Genomic DNA, 9790 nt, shown 5'->3' on the forward strand with positions numbered 1-9790 from the left:
ATGTGGTGGGTTCTTTTGTATTTTTGATGAAAAAAAAAAAAAAAAAAGAGACAATGACCATTTGCATGCCTTTGGGAATGTTCTCCATGTCTGTTCCTACGAGCTCTTTTATCACTTAGGGCAGATCTCAGAGCTGGCAGAGCGGGAGGTTGCTGCATGAGAACGCCAGGCTCTTCCTCACCCCGAGCCCACGGTGGGGTTTTAATGGAAGGAAAAAAAATCCAATGCTTTCTCTGTGAACCCACTCGTTTCTCTCTCTGTGCACCCAAAGTGAGGTTAGTAGGCATGGAGCTGAGAAAAGAGCCTGGTTAATCTGTAGCAGCAGCACCAAGGCACGGAGAGCCCATTCTACCCACTTACACATTTCTGTCACGTCCATCACACAAAAGCTTCGCCGTGATCCAGCCCCTGCCACGGTCAGTGCTCATGTCCCCAACCCTTCTGGGCTTCAGCTTAGGGCCTTCCAGGAGATTCTCAGAGGCAGGGAGGAGTTTAAGCTCCCTGCTCCTGTCCCTGCACCCCTCACACGTTCTTCCACATCTCTGAAAATCTCCAACATCCCCAGAGCTGGCTGGGGTCGGTTCTACAAGTAGTATTATTTTTTAATGTTTTATATTTAATGTAACAAGGAAATAGACTTTGCTGCTTCCCATCTGCCCACACACACCCTGCTCCTGCCACATCTTCCACACCATGCGGCTCCTGGGCCATTTCCCACGGGATCCACCCCTGCCACGCTCCCTCCAGGCTCCATCCAGCCCCATCCCTCTTCCTGCCCCTCCCCCTGTCCTTGCCACGGGTCGTTCCTGGGCTTTGTCCTCTATCCAGCCACCCAGACTATGCAAAGTTTCATCGCCTGTTATTTTATTCAGGCTTTGTAGATGGCTTCTGGCCATATCCATTGGCTCCGTGTTAGCTGAGCCTCTCTCTTTTAGCAAAACTTTGCTGCACTCCCCAACCTCTCTGTTGTCTCCAGCTGGCAGCCTGGGGCCTAGAAATATGGACTGCACTGAGAAATAAGGTGTTCAGGGCACTAGTGCTCCCTACCACCAACCTCCCAGAAGAAAAACACCCAAACTTTAGATCAAATCTAATGCTTCTGAGGGCTTGTCTACATGGAGAATCCACTGCACAGCATAAGAAACTTCACACAACAACTGCTGGGCACTAACTTCTCCTCTGGAGTGGGTGGGTGGGTGGGCACGAGGGGCTGGAACCGGGTAGGGGTGCACTGGTGTAGTTATTTGCAGTAGCTCATGTGCAAAGCCATGGGCATCGCTGTGGAGTTTCTCTTGTCACCTGTTGGATTGCTCCTCTTTCAAATGTTTTCTTTATTAGGCATTATTTGAACCCAGGGGGTAGAGTCCCCTAAATGTGCTGCTGACATTTTTCTCTACATCAAAAGTGATTCCAGGGCCTCACAGCAATAGCACATCCCTACAGCTCTTTCTTGAGCTCCCTTCCCATCCAGCCCCTTTGCCAGCACTTTAACACAAACTACTGGCTTCTAAAATGGACCAAATTCACAACCTTCCTTTTGCAATTCACTTCTTGTGAGCTCAGCAAACGGGGGCCACCGAGTGCTGCTGGGTGTGAGCTCCCACCCCCAGCCTCTGCCAGGGTGCCCCTTGGCACCAGATCTCTTCTTCCCAAGCTCTTCAGAAACCTTCCCTTGGAGAGTCAAACTCTGATCTTACGGTTGATAAAATCCCACCAAATCCCCAAAACGTTTCTGTCATTAACACTTGAACCTGAAAGCTGCTTGCTGGGAAACACATGTTTTTTTCTGAGCTACAGAAGGGCAGTGCTGCCTGTCCACACATCTTCTGCCTGTTGCTCTTTGAGCTGCTGAAATTCAGCTTATGGTAAGAGCTGAGCAAGCTCCTCCTCGGGCAGGAAGAGCTGACATTCAGGGAAAGCTGCTGCCATGAGTTAGAGTATCTGAGAGCGCCAAGTATTTATTAAGCAAGAATTTAAATGCTCTTTTATCATTATATAAAGCCTTTCATCTAAAGTGCTTTACCACATTTAAAGGATTAAGCCCTGCCACCCCCCACGAGGTGGGTCAGCATTACGCCGCTCTAATTGCATGGATGGCAAAGTTGCTCCATCACATGCACTACACAGCTCCAAAAAGAAACCTGTTTTCCCTTCTCCTCCTTAACAGACCCACGTGTGAATAGAAATTTCCTCTGAAACTGATTTTTCCAAAGGGATCTAGGCAAACACACACCACACTTCAAAATGGGCTGGGGTACCTGCAGGGGTCGGAGCGAGGGGGCTGTGGGGTGGCCGGGATGCTCTTGCCAGGAGTCCCAGGCTGGTGAAGCACAGGGCAGCAGAGGCAGCAGAACTCCTCTGAACACAGGAGGAGGCAGAAGCTTTCCCAAAACAACCACAGGGATGATTTGTTGCATGCACCCAAACATGGTTTGTGGCTCCTGCCTCAGTCTGTACCGTTGGGCTGCTGAGGTGATTGCTTCTCATCTCACTGTGAAGTATAACACAAAAGAAAAAAAATTAAGATACTTAAATGTTTAATTTTAAATCTTCCTTCTGATTAGATACAACTGCACTGCTCTGTGCTCTCGAATACAGCTTTTTGGTCCTTGTCCTGCATTTAAACCCAGGGAAATGCCTCTACAGTTACTCCTGACAAGATATTTTCTGTCCTTGTAACCTGGCTCTCCAGTGCTAGAGAAACAAACCCCTCCCCAGGGTTATCTGGGCAGAATCTTCTCCCTGCTCTCCCCTAGTTTCCCCTGTACGTTTTACAGCTGGAGATTTTGCAAAGGTTTTACCATTAGATCCACATCACAGCCGGTGTTATCCCAGCTCAGCTGCCTGTTGGGCTTTTTGGGTACATTAGCTTGTATTCCTGAAGGAAGAATTTCCTGAGCCCCCAACCCTTGGCATACCTCACGTGCAATTGTGTGACGAGGAGGTAAATCCCTGCAGAACTTCATCCCGAGGCCACCAGCAGGCACAGCTCATCTTGGGAACAGCAGCATCCCTCATGGTTGGTGATTTAGTGCTCATTTAACTGCAGGCAACTTTTTTTCCACATCCAGGCACAACTGCTCCTCTCCTTAATGCCATTCTTAGCAGGCAGTAGGGTGATCACAAAAATTATGTCAAGAAAAGACTTCCCCTCTCCATCCCCACAAAGAAGCCCTCTCACTTATGTCACAGCTCTTTGCCACTTGCTGCAGCCTCCTCTAAACACACACCTCAGAACCGAGTTTTCTGTGTTCGCAGCTACAGCAGTCACAAAACCCTCAGGATTTGGCCAACTTCTACCCCTCAGTGAAGCAACAGGGGAGAGGTGAGAGAGGCAGGGGCAACCCAGCCTTACCTGGCAGTGCAGTTGAGCTGGTAGGAGGATAGCTTGCTGAAGAGAGGGAGAAGGTGGGAACCGTCTCTAAATGTAAGCTGAAGTAGGAGTTGGGATCGACAAGTGTGAGGTCCTGGTGGGATATAAATACTCAGCTTGCTCTGCTCGGGAGGAGTCTCTGAGCAGAGCACGGGGCTGATGGCACCTCTCTGGCATTGGTGTCCCCTGGGGGACAGCCAGGCTCTGCCAGGTGGCACAGAAGAGCCTTTGCTGGGTGCAGCAAAGCTGGACCAAAGGCTTAAGCTGAAGGAGCAATTTGCTGGTGCCAAGCAGAGGAGCCAGCATGCCCTCATCCCAGCCTCTCCCAGGGTGCAACAACTGATGGTCAGAGAAGGTCTAGCACGAGTCGGTGGGTGCCAGCAACACCCTGCCTGGTGCCCACAGGGTGCCTGCAGAGGAGAGAGACTAAGGGGAGTTGAGCACAAAGGAAGGAAAGCAAGGAACAAAGGATCTGATGACAAAGTCTGCTGTGTTAATAGTGGGTTTGCTTTTTCTGGTCACTATTTCACTCCATTCCCGTTTGCCTCTCCCTCCCCAGCCTTGCCAGTTTAACGTGCTTTCCCCTCAGCATTTCTACCCCTAGAGCAACACAGGCTCCTCCCTCCAACCCTCTGTCTTTCCTTCCATCTGGGACAGGTCTTGCTGCCATCTGATGTCATCGTTGGGCTTCACTGGGAGGGGTTACCGAGGGGCAGGGAACCTGCTCCTCCAAGGCTCTGACCCTCTGGCTGCAGACTCCAGCAGCTACCACTGCACTAGCTGACCTGCCAAATCTGTATTTCATTTCTACTTCTCCATGTAGACAAGGGGAGCAGATCCTGCCTTTTATACAAAATGAAAGCTCTGTTTCCTTTTGTTCTGAGTCCAGGGAGAGGCTGAAGAAGTGAACCCACTGGGCTCATCCCATGACTTTATTTATGTCTTTTTCCTGGTACCCCCAGTCCTCCCTAGCTCTTTGTTACTGCTCACAGAACCACAGCCACGGCTGCATCATCAAGCTGAAATAATTTCAGATTTAAGGTCGATTTTCTTTAAGAATACATCCTTTAATTTAGGCAAAGCCAGTTAGATTTGGAGTGAAAACTCCCATGCTTGGGCACAAGCCAAGGGGGTGGGGGGGGGGAAAGGAGCCTTTTCAAAGAGGGAATATTTGTAAAGCAGTAGGTAGCTAAATTCCAACCTATAAATACCCATCCAGGGTAAGAAACAGCAGAAAGGGAACACGTGCAGGATTCACCAAGGCAACCCTGACACCACTTTGGAGCAGGTGCCCTTGGGGATGGCGCCCAGGACACGATCCTTTGGATGGAAGTGCAGGGTCTATCCCCCCACTGCCACACCCGCTGGCCACGCCCCAGCTCCTCCTGTTTGGAATCAAACCACACGAGCCGTGTCTCACACACAGCATGAACACATCAGGAACTGCAGCTGGGCGCTTCTCTTTGCTGATGAATGTTTCTTTTTCTGCAGGATGATATGGTATATCTTATATACTTTCTTTGTATTTCTTGGCATGAGAAAAAAAAAAATTAAAATGTAACATGCATGGTCAAAGCTGAACTTGTTTCTTCTGTCTAAATGAGAAAAAAAGAATAGCCAAGCTATTCGTTTAACTGTTGCTTCACACTTCAAGAGCAAGTAGATCAGCTGGTATTTTTGGGTGCAGTGGGTTGCAAATAAATGTAAGGAAAAGTCAGAGGAGAGAAAGGTCCAGGCAGATCAGCTTTGTGCTGCAGAGACAAGTGGCACAGAGCTCCTCGGGCAGCACAGCTATTGAGGGAGGGCTCCACGCAGCCGTGCCCCAGGGGAGGAGGAGGAACCCTCCTCACTTGCAGTGCAGGAGGACAGGATGGGGAGTAGCCACTGGGAACTGCTTCTCCTTCCTGGCCCTGCTGCTGCAGCTCAAGAGTACAGGACATAACCACACAGGAGAGAACAAATTCCAAATCTGCTCAAAGCCCAGAATTATTGATCAAAACCGTAGACTTGGAGAATGAATAGCAATATTGGTCTCTACTCAAAAAGCCTAAACGCAGGCTGCTCCCAGGGAGCAAGTCCTTACAAAAGTTTCTTAAGGCACGGCTTGAAAATCCAGCAGTTACCAGAAATATTTGCTCTAGTCTGTTCCCACCAGGAGGAGTTTTCCCAGCCATTCACACTGGGAGGCTGTTGATTGTATACCCTGGACCTTGGGCCACTACCAGAGCTTATTTCTGTGTTAATGGCACACCAGTCAATCAAGGCTACTGCTCTGTACTGAAGATTAGTTGCACGAGAACTTCATTCAGCTGAATCCTGACACCCTCCTCTGGCTGCGTGTCTCTGGCATCCTCTGGGAACCAACGACAATGCAGCTTCCAGCCCAGCTCTGCTCAGAGAGAAGACTTGCCAAGTCTGAGATGAATTAGTTGTCTTACACAGCTCTCTGTAGCAATATGCTCAAGCTGTCCAGACTTCAGGGTAGGACTTACTGGAAAGAACCCAGCCCTGCAGCTTCCTGAGGACGGTGCCCTCCCTTCTCCTTCTTCCATCAAAGCAGATGCACAAAGTGCCTGCACGGAAGGCAGGTTCCATCACCACCACCAGCAAGGATCAAAAATGAGGCTTCATGGCCCCAGAGGTGGTAGCAGACACAGCACTTGACTTTCATCCATGGCTATGATGGAAAAAAAAAGGCAGATGTAAATTCTCTGCAAGGTTGGCAGCCCGCAGCGTGATTCAGCAGCAAACAGACTTAATGGCCCGGCCGGGAGCGTGTCCTGATGGGGAGATTCCCTCCAAGGCAGAGGCAGGTCCCTCCCCACCACTGCCTGGCTGAGCCACCAGCACGGCCACAGCAGCCTGGGAGGACCAAGGCTCTGCTGCCCCGTGGGCAGCTCATCCACCAGAGCCCACAGGGCAAGAACTCTGCAGCAAACGCTGCAGGGAAACAGATTCAGCTCCTTGGTTTGCTCTGGTACCATTTAGGAAATGGTTCCGCCCTCGTTGGCGAGGCAGCAGAGTGAGGAGAGCATCCCACCACCTCTGAAGTCCAACCCCAAATCCCTTAGTGACACAGTAAAGCTTTGGTGTGCCTGTTGTTTGCATAGACAATATTCTGGTACACACCTCTTCTCTCTTAAAGATACGAGCTGTAGGGGAAAAACAATGCATATATTAGGAACCCCTGCAGGTACTCAAAGCCAGAGAAGGATGCAGATGAAACGTTCATGAACTCATGGGAACACATCTGTTAGCCTCACGTGCATCTCAGCAGAGGAGCAGCCGTTGGTTCTTCCAGAGCTGCCACTGCCCACGACAGAGCCCAGCCCCTGCGAGCCCGAGCTCGGCGCAGTCTTGGCTCTGTCCCCGAGGTGTCCCACGGCTCAGGCAGCACTGCACTGGCACAGCACTGCCCAGGCAGCTTCCAGCCGAGGCTGCAGAGCAGCTCTGCAGCCTCCAAAACACAGCAACGAGCTCAGGCTTTTCATTTACCCCATAGCCCTTCTCTCCCACCCCACCTGGCTCTGGAGCTTGCTAGTGCGTCCTTAACGAATTAACCATCTTCAGTGTGGCCATTCCCTGTTGCTTTGAAAGCTGTAAATCTGATTAGCTCTGCTGGTTCTTACACCTAAAGACCCTCCCTTCTAACTGCTGCAATCTGTGCTCTTGATGTTGAGCCCCATGCTAGGGCCAGCACCCCTCAAACCTCTCTCTGTGAGAGCCCCCAGGCAGGAGCAGCTGCTCACAGCCACTGAGGCCCAAGCTCAGCCTGGACTTCACAGGGGCTCTCAGCAGCAGCATCCCCTGGCTGCCTCTGCTCACCTGGAAGGGCAAGAGGCACCACTGTGTGCACAAGGGCCCTTGGCAACACCAGTGTGGCTACAGGGGAGGTCCAAAGAGCTGCCTTCGTTTGTCCTGATGGAGAAGCAAAACCTAGATGTTTAGAAAATTCAGTGTAACTTAATCCTCTCTGTTCAGCAAAGTGAAAGGTTGGAACGTGACAAAAGGCTGGGACAGGGTGGTGCTGGTGGTGAGAGCTTTCAATGAACAGATGCAGTTTGCATCTCCACACGTGATGGCTGAGGTTGCTGTGAGCCATCTTTGGAGCATTGCTTGCAGAACTCAGCAGACAACAAGGCTGAGCAGGAACAAAGAACGGTTTTGTCCTGGAGAAGGAGGATTTCACTCACATAAAAACCCTGCACCACGGAGAGATCTCCCTTCAGTGGCAAGATTCCCCTCAGAGCATCCTGACCGTGTCACCCGAGCAGCTGGGCAGAAGCAAGTTCCAGACTTCAAAGGCCAGAGCTGACAGGCTCTCCTCTGATGTTTCACTAAAGAGATGGGAGTGCCAAGTGCTTTAGCCTCCTGTTTTATTAATACGCTGCTCTGATGGGCTCATGTATAATAGATTGGTAAAGGAACAGCAAGAGATTTACATCCAATTTCCATGTTGCATATGTTTTCTGCTAAACACTATAGGCTCTCCAATCACCTCTTGATGTTTGTCTTCACTAATGAATTTGCATAAGCTTTGAGGTTCAAACAAAGGACAAAAAGTTGGTCACTGGTCCTTCAACTGGTTTCCATGACTTTGCTCCAGACAGGAGTTACCTTTTAGAAGCACATGGAAAACGTTTCCATTTTCTCTCTCCTTCCTAACACTGGCTGCTGTTGAAGGGACTAGTGTTCAGCAAAGGGCTTCCTCGGGCACCCTGAAAGCCAGGCACAGCCTCTGGGCAAGTCACCTGGGAGGCACAGGAGCCCTGGGCTGCAGCAGCATCACGCAGCCGTGGCGGGGGAGCTCCGGGCTGCAGACCTGCCCTGGGGATGAGCAGCAGGAGCACCCACCTCTGCCACAGCTCCCTCCCCTCCACAGGCACCCAAGGGGCTCGTACCTCAACGCTGGTCAGGAAAATAATGGGTTGCATCCCAAACTTCTCTCTACTCACCGAGAGAGCTTCTAGAAAAGACACAGTTAGGGTATATGGTGGATGTCTCCTTCAAAACATGGAGTTCACCACACACTACACCTGGCAGGCTCCAGTAAAAGACCTGAGAAAGACTGATTCTGACTTTGTGAAGGTGCCAAAAGTCTCCGTCTTCCTGTTGGCCTGCCCAGAACCAGCCTTCCCATCTGCAGATGAATTCTCTTCTGCAGCACGACTCTGCACCTTGCCCCTGGTTCAAAGCTGTCACCAGTCCCCTGCAAACACAGTCAGAGCAACACAGCCCCAGCTCCCACAGCTACCCAGCAGGGCTTTCTGTCAGGAGTCCAGCTGATCCTACATGGCACGAGGTAGATGTTTCCATCACATCTCAAACTCTTTTTTTTAACTGGAGAAAAACATATTCCATAAACTCTGTGGAAGGAGCAGTGGTCAGGATTCATACAGCTGAGGAGAGCCTGGCAGGTGTGAAATGCAGCAGCAGATCAGGGCACTGCTCTCAGTGAGAGCTTTCCCTTTATGGTGGTCACTGCTGGATCCTCCTGAAGATAAAAACTCCCATCCTGCAAGCTCTAGCATGCTTAAAATAGAGTAATGGGGGTTTCTCCAGGAGTTCAGCTACCTACTTTACCTGCTAAAGGAAAAGGAGACTGATGTCCCTTATGGTTTCCTGCTTAGCTGTAGTGTCAGATGCTATTCTTGCTCAAGAGCTGCTGGCTTCTGAAGCTTGTGAAGTTGTTTGCTTTAATAGCACACAGCATGAAACAAAGCAAAGACGGGAAGTCTTCCCAGTGAAATGCCTCCTTCTGCTGAGCTCACTGCATCTCCCTGCCTCTTGGAAATGTTTAATTATAGGCTGCAGATTCCAAAGCCTTTTCTTCCAATTATTTGGTCTCAAGTCTAATGTCACAAACCCTGTATTTTATACTCCTTCCCAGCAAGGATCGATGCAAACAGATCACTTCATCAATTCCAGTGGGGCAGAAAAACCAGACCAGCACCTCACTCCCTGCATGTAATTCATTGCTGGGCTGAGCCAGCCAGCCCAGGCACACAGCAAACAGCAATCACATTAAAGGAGTGTTGGTGAGACCTGGGATTGTTAACGCTCTGAAGCGATGCTCCATTTTTATCTTGATTCTTTGATTGCAAAGCATGCAGTGGGTATAAGGTGATGTGTCCCAAAAAATGAGTTGACAGCTGTTGAATAGGACCTTCCTCCCCTGCCCAGGCAGGGGCTCCTCTCAGCCTCTCATCCCCACACCATGGCCAGGGCAGCACTCACCTCTGAAGGGCAGTGGCTTGCAGAAGGGCCTCAGCTGCTGGGCTCAGAACATCTCTTTCCCAGGAAGCCCAGAAGTTCATCCCCTGAGATGTAGCTGTGCCTGTGGCCAGACCCGAGGAGGCTGCTGGTGGTGTGGCACAGCCACTGGCTGGCTCCCCCGCTAGCACAAAGCCGCCTTCA

Source organism: Merops nubicus, unplaced genomic scaffold, assembly GCF_000691845.1.
Source record: "Merops nubicus isolate BGI_N331 unplaced genomic scaffold, ASM69184v1 scaffold13032, whole genome shotgun sequence".
Taxonomy (NCBI): domain Eukaryota; kingdom Metazoa; phylum Chordata; class Aves; order Coraciiformes; family Meropidae; genus Merops; species Merops nubicus.